Raw genomic sequence first — 15,170 nt, forward strand, 5'->3', positions numbered from 1 at the left:
TCTCAACGCTGATTGATTTAAATCATATTGGAAATACAACTTTATCTATTTTATTGGAGCTGCTTACAAAACAAAAGGCGATTAACAGAGTTGGGAGATGGGGAAAGAAGTATGATTTTATCCATGTAGTTCAAGGAAGAACTGGTGTGGGAATAAACAACAGATTAGCAAAATATTAGTTGCTAGGATGAAAGGCTTTTCATACACTTTCTACTGATGCATGTTCTACTGAAAGGCATTTTGAAATGTTGCTCACATTGACACGGTAGGCTTTATAGAGAACACACAATGATTTCTTTTGTTTGCCTTACAAATGGCAATAGCATTCATTTCTAAAAGTTGCTGTATGCAAGATTATGGAGATTTCTGAGCAATACATTCAATAAACAATGCACTGAAAGTGAAGCACAAAGACTTTCATAGGTAACATAGAAACATTATGCTGCCTGTGGTGAGTGGAAACAAATAGGTTTATCCTGTGGACAATTTATCTCAACATAAGATAGATGTCTCAACTGGACACTTCTAGAGAACAACTCACTTTTTCCTCCTCCATTGTAGCTGCAAGTAGTTTTATTTTGATAGGTCATCTTTAAATACATAGCCCAAATTCATATGCCAGTTCCTAGAGAAATGGAGATTCTTGTTTCTTGTGGTCATCTTTCAAAAAAATCTTTGCAACAGGGCTCTTCAGAATGCAGACATCACCTTGAAGGACATGAAATCGTCGACCCACCTCTCCCTGTGAGATGTAGGTATAGAAGTCTGATGACTAAAATGTCACTGTTTTTACCTCTTTCAATCCTAGAAATTTTCCACTCATTTGAGGGGAAAAAAAAAAAAACAAACAAGCTGAGTATAGGAGGAGTAGCCTTATTTTATCTCTTTTCTTTATATTTCACTTGCATATATTATCGTGTTACATATTTTAAAAGAGTGCAGTTATGAAAAGCCCTAGACTGCAAGGGCCTGTTTTACCAGTGCAACAGTTTCAATAAAAGGTAAAAGCAGTGCAACCTGTGAACTGATTTGAATGTTCTGGAAAAGCCAGTTCAAGGGCTGAGAAGAGAAATAACATTATTCATCTCTACCAAGTCAATGCCAATTAGTGCCACTAGTAACAAACTACAAACTGTATTAGGAACCAATCAGATATTCACAATGTTGCCTTTTAATAAACTCTTCTGTGAATGAGAGATAGGAAATGTTTTTATACTGGTGCATCTAATGGCTCTTTTGTATACAGTACAACATCAACAAATTAGTCAGCTAACAAAACATCATTACACTACATCATGAAAACAAAATGAAAGACATACATAAAATTTGACAGTGTTGTTATTCCTAATTCATGGTGCTATATCTAACTTTGACGTGCATGTTGACATTACAGCAAACTCTTCATTCACAATATACTAATCTCAAATATCTTAACAGATTGCTGCAGTTTAAGAACTCTTATCTTAATTAAATTCTCCAACTTGAATGCTAGCATTCATATTTCGACTCAGCTATTCTTCAAACTCATCCATTTCTCATTTGTGAGCAACTTTTTTTAGTTAAACTAGCACATTAAATTGAGGTATTTACAATATCCTTATTGAAATCATCCATTTCTTTTCCCTTGCTAAAAGATTTGTTTTAAGATGGAGTTTGATTTTGAATTGAGGCACTTGGTAGAGACAAGCTCTCATGAAAGAAGAAAAGAACAAAACCCTCTTCTCAGTCATCAGAATACGTGCTGCTTTTTAGCTCATTAGTCTTGTCAGACTTAGAATTCGTATCACTTTTACTCTTCAGACATAATTTCTCGGGCATCTGGATGTAGCTAATTACATATCAGAGAAGTTAAATGAAATCATGAAAATGGAAGCTTTGATCTTCTGTTCCCACATTGCTCAGGAACATGACTGAGGTCCTCACAGTACCGTGCATTTTCTCCCCTTTTTACTGCAAAAATAGCTTCTTTGCTGCCAGCTCTTAGAACACAGAAACAATCATACTATGATTTCTGAGGAACTAACAAGGCATTTCATTCCTCCCACCTTGTCTCCATACCACCTGCAGGATGCTTTTCTTCCCTCTCACAGACCAGAGTCACGCTGCCAGCCAGATTCACCATCTAGTTTGGCAAGTGCTTCAAACACGGTCCTTCTCCTTGATGCTCTGCTGCTTCTGCGTATCTCCACAGCATTTCTCTCGACCATTAATGGCAGAAAATTGTTCCTGCCTTCTCCCTGTTCACTTGTGGCCTGGAAGGAGACTTATTTAGGCTTATTATGGACATGGCTCCAAAGGCTCAGTGCTCTGCATGTCAGGAACCTCAGTGACCAGCTCGAGGACTGAAATTGGGAAGCTGAACAGGAGAAAAAAAGTGCTGACTACTACAGTAACAACAGGCAGAAGAGATATACTCTTGATACGATTCCTGCCCTTCCTGATCCCCAGCTTGGCAAATTTCCCATACCAGCACTTGAAACTCCAACAGCATCGGATTCCTAAAGATTAAAATTGATTTGTTCATGTCCTGAATGTTAAATCACATCAACATTTTCTTTCATGAAGCTCTATATTCAGCTATTCACTAGCTGCAAAAATGTTGATCTGGGTCATACAGCCTAAAAATAAAAGGCACAAATTACTTACCAAAAACACAAACCATTTCTCCCTAAATCAGTAAGGGATTGCCTTCTTCAAAACAACATTTGAAATCTCCCATTGCGTGGAACAACTGCTTTTTCTATTAGGATAAGATCATTTTACTATTCTCTCTTTAAAATGTGATGTGAGCATGTGGACTCCACACAGCACCCACATTCAAATAGCACATGTTGGCTTCAAAGGAGCTATTATGCAGTCTATAAGTTCAATGATCTGCAAAGCTATAAAGAGCTCCTTCTGCAGCCCTCATGGCCTATTGAGTAAATAGTAAGCATTTAAGAAATCTCCATAATTACATGTTTACACACTGGAGCCATTATGGACGATCTAAAAAAAAAAAGTACATGTATTTTTCTAAAAAAAAAAATCTTTAATTACATTTTTTTACATGATTACAGCTCCTTTATAGCCACTAAGGACTATCAGCTACAGAATACACAGGCTGAAAAGCTCACAGTTACAGTCTGTATTCATATGCAGTGAAGACAAAATAAGATGTCAGCTGAATATTTTAAATATTTAAGCCTAATATTCTAAATCAGGTACATTTATAATAAATAAATAATAATAATAAAAAAATTAAAGGGTCATTCTGAGATTCTCTGCCATGAGCAATTAAGAACGGTAAGATGAACATCTGCATCTACCATTCCAGAATTCAGGTGTGTGTCAAATATTGAGGCTTTAGGCCCAAGTTTGGGAAAGAATTAAATAGGTCAATGCTTCTAGCTAGTCAATGGAGAACCTCAATGGCTATAACCTTAGAGATCTGTGTCTTGGACTCACTTCTCTATCTGTGAAGCACATGTCCCTGACAGTTGCTCTACTCTGGTCAATCACAAACTTTGACTGCAAACATAGTGTGTTTAATCCTGGTCTTAAGTAGAAGTTTAAATCTGAAGTTTTAAGATATTGTATCATTTAGATGGATCATGCCTTGAAACTGAATTTGTATGAGCCTGACATACTGATCCATGGGTAAACCATGCAGTAGAAGAAAAAAGTAGGATCCATTAAGGATGGGAACAACCATTCATTTTTATATGTGAAAGCCATACAAGGCAGATCATCATTTTAGAGTCGATTGTCATCAATCATATGCCTTCAAAGAACCATTTGGAAACAATTTGCATCAGACAAAATACTTCTTTTACATTTTTGCACACTGCACGGAGTAAAAGTGACAGAATATTCAGAATCAAGAATAATTTAAAGTAGCATTTCTGTTCCCTTCTTCATATTTTGTATTCTAATTAAAACATATCAATATTTATATTCTTAAAATAACAACGAAAGCCTGTTTACTAGCTGAAGTGAATACTTCATGTTTTCTAGGAACTCAGAAAAATCCTTAAGAAAACATCAGGGAAAAGCTACTAGAAGAATAACTGTGGTTTAGGATCAAAGATTTCCTTTTAACTTGCAAGTACTACCACACAGAGTGGGAAGAATGCATTTTATGGAAGAATTCAGCTTAATTTCCATGTGAATAAAAAAATATATATTTCTCCCTTTTTTTCCCCCCAGCAACTAACTGTCAAATTATGGGTCATTTGGCATTACAATAATTCAGGTACTTTGAGGGATCACAGTATATTTGTATCTGATCTTTTGTGATTGCTCAGGAATATCTTTACAGTCACAGGCTATAAGCAGCATGTTCAACCTACTGCTCCTCTGCAACATTACAATAGCCTTAATAGGTTGCCATAAGTCTAAGCAAACCAATTAATGTAATGACATTCAAATGAACACCTACATAAGACAGCTTCACATTAATTTAAGACTGACCAGTAAAATTTGCATGCCAGATGCTGAGCAAACTAACCCTTCAGACAGTACTGATGTTTAATGCACGGCACAAATGCATGTGTCTACCATCATATCAGATGTTGTGTCATATCTACCACATGCTATTAAAGAAACACTGTAGCAATCGTGGATGATTTATAATAACCTGACAACAAAGACTGATGGATAATATAGAATTTTACCCAGGACACTGATGCATAACAATAAAATTATCTGCCATTGAGTAGTACTGTCAGTTGTACATCACTGCTTGATAAATACACAGGAGAAGGAGGAATAAAATGACATTGGTATTAAAATGCAATTTAACCAAGACTTCTGTTTAAATTGGTGTCTAGCGTGAGTGTAGTAGGTCATATTACCTTGACAGCAATTTTTTTAATACATCATGTATTTTCCAAAGGTCATTTTTATAATGAATGAGGATATTCTCTTTCAGTGTATCTTTATTTGCACAGCACTTCCTACCACTTAGGTGCCTATGCAGATAATAGTAGCACGCAAGACAGCAGAGACGTCAATGTGTGTCAGATGTGTTATTTAAGCATTTAACTTTTACGGAAATCAGAATTAGGTTGACACCTAAATACCTTTAAAAATTCTGATTGTCTTTGGGAAAGTTCTTATTCAACAAGTCCGTTCTGTTTAAGTATTCAGCATCATGACTGCTCTCTCTAGCAACAAACTGCACTCTGCACCACAGTTCAGCCCAAAGAATCCTAGAAGGACATTAGTTTTTACTGTGTCTTTTGCATCATCCTACCATTTTCTGTAGTCTCTCTATTATACTCCTCTAGCACATTCATTCTACCAGCAGTTTCATGTCACTAGATGCCCTTTGCAAGCAGGAATCAGCTGCAATCAGCGCATCCCAGTTCCTGGCAGCTAACTGACCACAACTTTCCACAGAGAAATGTTAAAGAAATACCACTGCAGAACTAGGGTGTAGCTTCTTATTATAGTTCCCATACACTAGACTAATATGTAATCAACTGAGATGAAAAGGAAAACTGTACTTTAGTCCTATGAAGCCTCGTGAGCTAACATAGACAGCACAAACTGGAGCTTTTTATTCCTGAGTCAACAGAACCGCTTACTAATTCTGATCTGTTACAAACATGAAAATGTGAAGGGACTGAACACATTATTCATCCTGAATAACTTTTAGCACTGTTAACAGAATCTCAGTCCTCAGTCCCAGGTACACTGGTAGCTGGTCAAAAAATACATATACTAAAAATAATAATAATACTGCTCTACTTGTAAACTGTGCACTTAGAAGAAGCAAAAAGATTATATAAAACGGAACCTTGTTATGTCATTTTTGGAGAATTGCTTTTCAAATCAGAACTGCACAAAATCCAACACTTAAAGCACGGGAAGGCTGGAAGTAACACATAGGAGAGATTTTATACTTTGATTTATCACAGTTATTTCAGAAAGTGGTTTGACTGTTAGTAAGGTGGCACTCTTGATCAATTTGGGTTATTAAACAGTGAGTTCTATGGATCCTCTTCCACCATCAGTTACGTCATTTTTTCTAGATAATTTACATGAAACAAACACAGTGGGCTCATTTACACACTCATTAGCTGAAGAATCATGCTTGTAGATGGCCTGTTTTCTACCACCATGTGCTGGATTCAAAGTTTAGTGAAAACTCAAACATGCTGTTTGACAAGTGTGCACACACCCACAAACATACCATTGCTCTCGGCTTCAAGTGTTTGTGTTCTTCATACTAAATTGAACCAGGATTCCTGTGGGCTGCTTGCAAGAGAATATGGTCTTTTCAGAAAATTGGCTTTTCACTGTTATCCACTTTAGCAGAGTTTCTTCCCCCTTGAAAAGAAAATTATTCCTCTAACGTAAAGATATTTTGTTTCCTTTTTCTCGCTGTAACCCCAAGCCAAAGGAAACACAGACACCAATTATTTGTATAAAATGTAAATATATAAATAGAGAAACTGACAAAGTAAAACTGAAGACCAGGTAATTCCAGGTTATCAAGCAAAACTACCTCGTATACCTTGTCCTTGCTTTCTCATTCTACATGATATATGATGATTATCCTGTGTTCACAATTAGTTTCAAAAAGTAACCTGACACTAAAATAGCCTAGACTTAAATTATTTTCACAGATGTTAGGAGCAGCTAGTAACTACATTAGTTAAATTATGTTTAGCTGTATTCTAGATAAACTCATTTGCTTTTCATGCATATCCTACAGATGATCCTACAGAGAAGCAAGAAAACATCATCCATCCATCCATTCAAGTTTAATTTAAGCATATTCTTCTTAGTGGATTATCCTCATGCATCATCACACAAAGGATGAATTACAAATGGACATAATTAAAAGCTGAAATTAAAACATGACAAAAGCCTCATTAAACTTAAAACATAAGAGTTTGATACAGAATTCCCTGTGATAGCCATTTACTTTGGAATGCACAAATAAGTTTAGTATGGAAACTAGCATAAGAATATACTTGATATTATAATTGCACTTTATAGTCGCTTTCTAAAACACAATGCCTCAAATAGAAAATCTAACACTGAGAAAGCCACAAACTTTGTGTTTTCTCATTCCAACTTTATTATCAGTCAAAATATACAAGTGTATATATTTTCATTAATATATCGAGTACACTATATCAAGAAGCTACCACTTCATAACTTGTCAGAGTTACCTTTCTCCTAGACCATAACTTAAAATGTCAGTGACAAAATCCACACTTGGCCCTTTTCCTCTTTCATCCTATCTACGCCTAAACTCCATCTTAACCTCTTTGACACCTCCATTGGGGAGAAAAAAAAATAAAAAACCAAAACCAACATATACACACACAGAGTTTTCCATCTTATTCTAAACATGCCCCTCTTGGTAATTAACTCTTCTGGCTCATTTGTTCTTAATGCTCCAAATCACACAAGGTTTGGGGATTTTATTTTAATTAAACGTAGATAACTAAGGTGCTAACCTGGTCCATTTCTGGCAATCGCTGGTCTGATGGAAAAGCCATGCCTTTTGAGAAGAAGCAAGTATGGGAATGTGATGGGATTGCATGGTGCTAGCTATGATACACCCTTGAGAAGAGGTGACCAAGCCAATTGCTTTCAAGACCCATCACAAAATAATTATCCAAGCAAGACAGAAGACTCAGACCTCACACTTCCGCAAGCCAAAGGAAATATTAATAGTTTATAAGATGGATATAACCATTATCATCCCTTCCACGGAGTTTCCTTCACCGGAGACATTCAAGACCCACCTGGACACATTCCCGTGCAATCTGCTCTAGGTGTACCTGCTTTAGCAAGTGGGTCGGACTAGATGATCTCCAGAGGTCCCTTCCAACCCTAACCACTCTGTGATTCTGTGATCTCTGCTCCTTTGTGAGGTAGAAACGTCACCTTGGGGCAAGCCAGCTTCTTTATGAGCAATGCTTTTGGGTGACCAGGTCACACAGAGGGGCCCAGACCAGGGGACAGCTCATAAGCCCCTGTGAATCACAAGTCACAGGAGTCATGTCCTTCTGTGCCATGTCACTGAAGGGATGTTCAGTCAAGGTAGAAGTGAAACACTGCATCAGTAAAACCCCGAGTTGCAAAGCAAATTCCTAAACCAGAGTTTACATTAGGAGACAATTCCTTGGTCTTTAGTAACTGTACTTCATGGGGAAGATCTCCAAAATCTGAACAGTTTCCTAACAATACCAGTCACTGCAGTTGGTTGTTCTGCTCAGCTGCCTCTCTCCCTTTTGTGTTCTTTCCCAGTAACGGTGGCTGTGAGTCATCAGTCGGAGTAGGTAGACAGGTCTCCCCCCACCCTTTCCCTTAATCTTGTTACAAAACAACCAGGAAATTGATATTACCCTGAACATAATCCCTTGTTCCAGTGTCTCTTTGCATGTTACTACGAAAAAGAGCAAATCGTAATATCTGTTCTCGTATTTAATATGTGAGGACAGAGGACAAAAATACTTTCATTGTAAGCCTGCTCATAGATTTGATTTTAGTCTTTATTTTAGTCCACTGCTAGGAATATCACCACAAAGAGTGGTAAAAGCACAAGAGCCAACAATCAGACTTGCCTCAAATATAAAAATAAAACATGCTATTTGGGTTGAGATAAGAGAAGGTGAAATTCTACTAGAGAACTATGTTTATGTAACCATCCAGAAAAGACAATTTGGAAGACCAGTTAAAATAATTTGAAAGAACAAGCACAGATTATGTAAGCCTAAAAAATACATGAAAATCAAACATTAGCACATAAGAATCAAGAAACAAAGGAAGAAAGTATTAAGAGAGACTGAAAATCAGAAACCCTAAAACAAAAAACAATAACAACAAAAAAAAGCCAACCCACAGACAAACAAACAAAACCCAGCAAGTACTGCTCAGACTGTAGAGATTCACAGTTTAGAAATTTCACAGAACGTCCCTGAAATTTTTAAGACCTGCGTAGAAGAACAGCTATTTTAATGGAACTGTGCAGTCCAGCCCAGAGGCTATAAGTGTATTAATAAAGAGATCACAACTTTCTAAGGAAGTCATCTGATCCTTGTTTAAACTTCCATTCTAAGAAAAATAGTAAACAAATCCAGAAAAGGTTGATGCCCAGGAGGATAATGTGATGGTTTCCCAGGACTGTGCATTGAACAGATTTCTGAAATCATCAGAACCCACAGGGCTGCAGATTTTAATATAAGCACTATTTGCCTCAATCATTCACAGACAACAGAGAATTAACTTAAAAGGGCAATGAAAGATGGGATTTTTTTTTTTCCAGCAAGCCTGTCTGTCCCACAAATAATGATTGAGAAGGAGGCGGGGAAGGAAGGAAGCAAAAGACTGTGGAAGCAAATCTTTTATAAAACAGAAAGCTTAAGCTTGGTGTAATGTTAATCTAGTTTGTACAGAGAAGTTCTGCAAAATTTTGATTGCCTCTTTCTTGGCAGATAAGGAACCAATCTGCTAGGAATAAGCTGGCTAGGCTAGTCAGGAGGCAATTAAAAATCAAAAAAGCCAAAAAGGGGGGCCACAAAAAAAACCATCCATTCTTGTAGCACAAAAATGACGTGAAAATATTCAAATGTCAAATTTAAAGGAAAATATTACAGTCTTGCTGATATCCAGAAGGGTAAGGGTGGTTGGGGAGGTGGAAAATATCATCATAAGCTGATCAAAGAGCTTGGGTTGAAGGCCTGACATAGGTGATTCAGTCAGATCAGAAATCACGAGCCAGATTCTGCTCAATCAATTAAATCATTACACAGTGGATTCACATCAGTTTATTCTCTGTCTTTTCATTTGTCTTTAACATTGGAACTTTCCAGCTCCATGTGTTCACAGGTATATATATGTGTGTCTGTGCATCTATAGGTCTATATATTATATATCACGTTATTGATTATATTCTTTCTTTAGAGAGCAAAGTGAGTTTCACCAGCTGGTGTTCTTCGCTACAAATGCTACCATATACTCCCCTCAAAACCATCAGAGAGAATTCTGATTAGCTCTATACCACTGATACTATTAATCTGTCTCAAATAACTTGCTGGCAATATGTATGCCACATCTACCACTAGGGGTCAAATCTGCACTTACAGTAACATCCTTCTACTCTTAATTATGAGAGCTTTCAATGGTACTGATGAACATGCAGGACTCATGTTTCTGAATTATGAACTTTCTGGAAGCAGGTGAAGAAATCTGGAAAATAAGATACAAAGAAAAATTACATTAAATGAATACTCAGATTACACACACTATGAAGCTAGGAGATGTACATGTAAAGAAAATTCAGCATCTTGGGTTTTATTCATTATAATATTGCTTTTAGTTAATTAATTGCCTATATTACTTCCAGGGGGTTTCTGCCAGAATACTCATGTGTCTTTGAACATACAATCATATTTTTCAGACAAAATGGATGCATGAAGAAGGCTGTGGGTCCCACTGAGATCCTGAGAGCACCAGACAATAGGATGGGGGCAAAGCAGGCCCTAATTCTTACATCATTGAGGCATTTTGACTGGTAATACCTTACTTTTGTGGTAACTGAGGGATCCAGGAGATTTGGCCACCATGCCTGAACTGCTGAAGGATATAAGAATTATTGTACTTAGAAACCAACAGAAGTGGTGAGCTAGGAGAATCCATATCCTACCAAAGATACCTGGAATATTTTCCTCCCAATTTTTATCACTAGCAGTACTCAGGATTAGTGATTGTATGATGTAGGAGCTGACGGTATCCACATTCCACTTAGCCTTATTTTGACACATTAAATATTAGTGGTTTGGAAATTAAACCTTAAACAGGGGGACAGTTACAACAGTACTTGGAGAAGGAATAGTATAGTAATAGTGGTATTCTTGTAGTGCATAAAACCCAAGTCAGAACTAAGGACTTGGCATAATGCAGACACAGAATATGATAGTAAATGAGCCAAAGAGCATATGGTAAGTATGGAAGACAACAGAAGGGTCCAGACAGATAAGACTCTTTAGTAAAACAAGCAGCTATAACCCTGGTCAGCACAGCAGGCGCAGCCTCAGCCTACCTGCTGGTAAACCAGCAACAGCCTCCACAGTTTTATGAAAGAGGCTGACAAATAAATATTGTCCCAGTGAAATAACTCCTCCACTGTGCATGTGAGCTGTAAGAGCTTGTGTTGAGGCAAGGCGAGAGCAGAAATGTGTTTGCAGCAGGGCAGGTCCATCAGAGGTCAGTACACAGCCACCAACCATTAACTTGCAATACTTTATTGCCTGAGAAGTAGGCTGACATCTAGATAAAGCATATGCCTTTCTAGGTCACTTGGCTGGAGTCTGCTGTGCCATGTATCTGAAAGTCTCTGCTGAGAACAGCTGACAACCTAATAAGAGTGGTTTTTGTTCAGCTACCAATTCACTGATTTTTCCTTTTTTTTTTTCTTTTCCACAGACTCACTGTACATCTACTCTATTCTGCATATCCAATGAACATGCAGCATCGTAAATAAACTGTACAACTGCTGCTCGGCCACAGCACTGAAATAAAGTAACTCAGTGAGAACAGCAAGATCCAGCAAAGGGTCCCTCCCACCCCCCACGCTGGATCACGCTCAGCGTGGCACAAAGACAGACAGGCCTGAGCTGTGGCACTGCTGGGCTCAGGCCCCACAGACCTTTGGCTGCGGCTCCCTGCAGACGTTGTGCTCGGCAAGTTTTCAGGTCAAAAGCAGCCAGGTTCTGCTCTGTGGCCCTCCTGCCCCCAGCAGCGGCAGCAGCCAGCCCTAATTTAGCTCTGAGCACTTGCGCTCACAGTAAAAATCAGGTACTTTTGAACTGACATATGAAAGCTGACAACACCAAAGCTGCAGAAAATGTGAGTTACCATAAAATTATTACCAAATCCTCATCAGGATTGCCATGTGCTGCCATTAATACTAGTGTAATTTATGAAAGGTAGTATTTGGAGAACAGCAGCAAAACACATCCCCAAAGGAATGGCAATTCCCCTGGGCTAGAAACTCAGCAAGTTTAAATCCATGAGCCCCAGGATTTGATCCCTTATCTAATCTGTCTACAAAGTACCTACCTTTTAGACAGAAACTCATCAACAGACTTGTTCTTTGAATGCTTTCTGATTGTTACCCTAAGGCCCATTCTACACTCACTTCTGTATTTTTAACTTTTTAATTCAATACATCCTGTGCCACCCATTGCCTTCTCTTTTATCCCTGCTGAGAGAGAAAAAAAAGCCAGAATTAGTCATAGGCCTTCAGTTAAGAGTAAATTTCCACTCTCTTTATCATCAATGATTCTTGATGAAAACTGCAAAGTTGTAGTTTTTAACTTCCTTCATAAACTACAGAATGCTTTTTAACTTCTATAAACTAGAGTCCCATAATGAGGACTTGGAAACTCCACTAGAACAAACTTCTGATGTTGCAAATTAACATCATGTGCTCTTCTTGCAGTATATTTCTTTTACTTTCTTTCAGAGTTGAATAAAATGCACAGATTGCACTCAGAATCTAGTAGGATTTTTTCCTAATGTGGTCATATGGAGACTGGAAAATCCCTTTGGGCCAGTATATTTGCAGAGGAACAATTTCATGGATCTCATCCAAAGTCAAATTGTGGTTCAAATTCCACAAATGTCATATACAAAATTCAAAGTACAGTGAACAGGAGTTGTGGCTAGAAACCCCTGTGAATTATGTCTTGGTGTATATCAAGCTATACATTTAAAATTTAACTATCTGAAAGCAGTGACTACTTCTGCAAACTTGGTCCCCCAACCTTTAAAACAATCTCTTAGCATTTAAAAGTATATCTACCAAAAAAGGCACTGTAAAGCTGAAGGAATAATTGTTTTTAAATATGCAAAGTATGTTACAATGCATCAGCTGATACCATAACTTGCTTGTGCTTCTGAACCACTTGAGATCCTCAGCTACAAGTCAAGGACCTGTGTTAACCACCTCCACCTGCCCCAAATGCTGTCTCTATCCTGTCCTTACTTCCCTCTTTCCCCCATGCTAATGTCCCTCCCTCTGCTCACAGTATTTCCCCCACATCCTCCCTGCTCCTTTCTTTTCTTTCCTTCTTACCTGGGAAGCCCTTCAAAGGATGAATGATATTTAATTATGCTGTGAACACTGAGAGGGAGAACACTGCCCTGAGGGATGCAAGAAAACCAGGATGAAACTTTATGCCAGGCCTTGTTTTATTCAGTTTTAACTTACTAATTAATTATACAGTAAATAAAGACTATTTCCATGGGGAGTCAAAGTGCAATCCTGACGATCTTGCTGGCAACCACACAACCCCAGATATCAGGGACAATCACATTACAAAAAACTTTGTGATTAATGAACGCGTGATATTCAGACACTGTCACAGCTGCAGCATTGCCTGTGGCAATTGCTCTGCAATTCCATCGCTGCTTAAACCCCGACGTGACTCATGGAGGGGACTGTGACTACAGACCTTTGTGCCTGTTGATGAAGTTTTGGACTCAGGGTGTTTTTCACTGAGAATCCAAACCAATCACTTTAACAATGAGACGTAAGTACTGTTGTGGGGCTACCATGCTGCCAGGTCAGTGTCCCATATAATGTCAGGGCTCTTCTGAAAATGGCACCTCCAGGGATGAGGTAACTGCTTCATCATCCAAACTTAATCCTACCTATATCAGCAAAGAGCCAGATACGTGGGGACCCCACATAATATGTCTCACCACCACCACAGACACGTCCACTGTGACTTCCCATGGCCTCAGCAGCATTAAAGCCCTTCACCTCTGTGACTCAGAAACTGCCAGGGAGAATAACAAATACTTGCCATGTCTGTCACTCCAGTCCATTAAAAGAGCTTGTTGGCCTGACTGCCAGTATTTTACAAAATCCAGTGTTGTTCTCATTTCTTTAGTGCAACGAGTGTTTTTTGCAGTAACGAACTGATAGAAGAAATGATGTGGAGTTTTTTGATAAGGTGTACAGTAAGTCACACAGAGGTATTTTCAGACTGAGTAGGAATGAAGCATTCTTTCAGAAGTTGTTATTTGAGACTGTATGATATAAAATCACATAGTGATTTTATTAATCATTCTGTCAGGATAACCAGCAAAGGAACTATCAGAATGCATTACAATTTTTTCCAATTTTACATTTGACTTATTTGGAAAGTGGCAAAGTAATCTTAATTTCAAAATGTGGGACTGGAAGGTTGCCTAATAGTTTTTAAAGTCAGATGAAAATACATGCCTGCAATTACATTTTTGTCCACATGTTAATCATGCAATTCAAAGTTTCACAGCTTAAATGCACACAATTGTTTCATGTTTTAAAGTAACACTTCTCATATATCAAAGAAAATCACATGCCAGAGACAAGTACACATCAGAAATTACTCTTACAACTCTAGAGTCAAGTTCCAGGTTTGGCAGGAAGCATCCTTTGGATACACACGCCCGCATGACACAGAGTCAAAGGAACCGTACATCTTGCATGACTCATTGCTTCTCTACTGTCAACACATAGCATTCTGCAGACACTAGACACTACTAATGACTGACATAAGGGAGGACAAGCAGCCTAGCATAGCTATCAGTGACTCTGCAGACTCAACTAGCAGTTAATACAGTTTGAAACGGAAGAATTTAGTGTATTTTCTTTGTGTGCATATATGTAGCATGTCTTAATTAAAAAAAAAAAAAAAAACACAACTAAAAATGTTTATAAGAAAGTTTGGAGAAAGTGCACGTGCAAATTTTAGAAAAATGTCAAGAGGCAGTCTCTGCAGATTTAATCTTCTGCCCTTATGATATACCATTAAGATATGCATTATGATACTGACTTTAATCAGACGATCACACAGCTCCCTCAGCACTTTCAAAAAAGACAAAGACTAAAGGCAGGTGGTAAAAATTGCTTTTAAAAAAATGTAAGAGCAGAAATAATCAGACAGAATTCTGGATTGTTGTTTCAGAAGTCTGTTATTCTTATCCTCATGTATCAAAAGCTCTGGCTACTTTTTAAAGTCAGAATCTTGTTAGGGGAGAAAAAAAAAATACATTAAAAAAAAGTCTTTGCATCTTTAGAGGAATTAAACTGAGACAGTAGAACCCTGCATTAGCCTTTACAGCAAGCCAAGAGCACTCCAGTCTTCACTGACACTCCTGCTGCAGTGAAGTGC

General features: G+C 37.9%; 1 protein-coding gene and 1 long non-coding RNA gene across 4 annotated transcripts in view; both read right to left on the reverse strand.

The window, feature by feature from the left end:
- The window catches only part of NKAIN2 (sodium/potassium transporting ATPase interacting 2), a 548,040-nt gene that overhangs the window by 509,691 nt on the left and 23,179 nt on the right, over window positions 1–15,170 (reverse strand). The gene's annotated exons all lie outside the window — the stretch shown is intronic.
- LOC139827588 (uncharacterized) lies at window positions 13–12,349 on the reverse strand. Its single transcript, XR_011738397.1, has 5 exons — window positions 12,067–12,349; window positions 10,090–10,194; window positions 6,179–6,315; window positions 2,046–2,356; window positions 13–742 (listed from the first exon to the last, which is right to left on the reverse strand). It is a non-coding gene; the product is annotated as an uncharacterized lncRNA (long non-coding RNA).

The sequence above is a fragment of the Patagioenas fasciata genome, chromosome 3 (assembly GCF_037038585.1).
Source record: "Patagioenas fasciata isolate bPatFas1 chromosome 3, bPatFas1.hap1, whole genome shotgun sequence".
NCBI classification, from domain to species: Eukaryota; Metazoa; Chordata; class Aves; order Columbiformes; family Columbidae; genus Patagioenas; species Patagioenas fasciata.